Genomic DNA, 306 nt, shown 5'->3' with positions numbered 1-306 from the left:
ATATTTGTAAGCTCTGTATATTCATTTCAATCTCGGTTGATTGTCGAGCAAGAAACCGAATCTGTTTGTGTAATCTGAGCTGCTTTAATCGATTAAAGTGATTACGTTAATCGATTATTTCTCTTCTGTTAATCGATTAATCTGGGGTTATTTTAGCATTAATTGTTGTTTTCGAAAAGCGGATACTCTGACCGCTACACCTATTCAACCCCCCTTCTAGGTGTATTTTAGCCACTGATACCTAACAATGCTTACTTAGAGGATGATGAGAAGCTTCCTGTTATTGTTTCCACCTCCCTTGATGCT

This window comes from Lupinus angustifolius, chromosome LG20 (genome assembly GCF_001865875.1).
Source record: "Lupinus angustifolius cultivar Tanjil chromosome LG20, LupAngTanjil_v1.0, whole genome shotgun sequence".
In the NCBI taxonomy this organism is placed as follows: domain Eukaryota; kingdom Viridiplantae; phylum Streptophyta; class Magnoliopsida; order Fabales; family Fabaceae; genus Lupinus; species Lupinus angustifolius.
The sequence above is the reverse complement of the archived record's forward strand: the minus strand, read 5'-3'. Positions refer to the sequence as shown.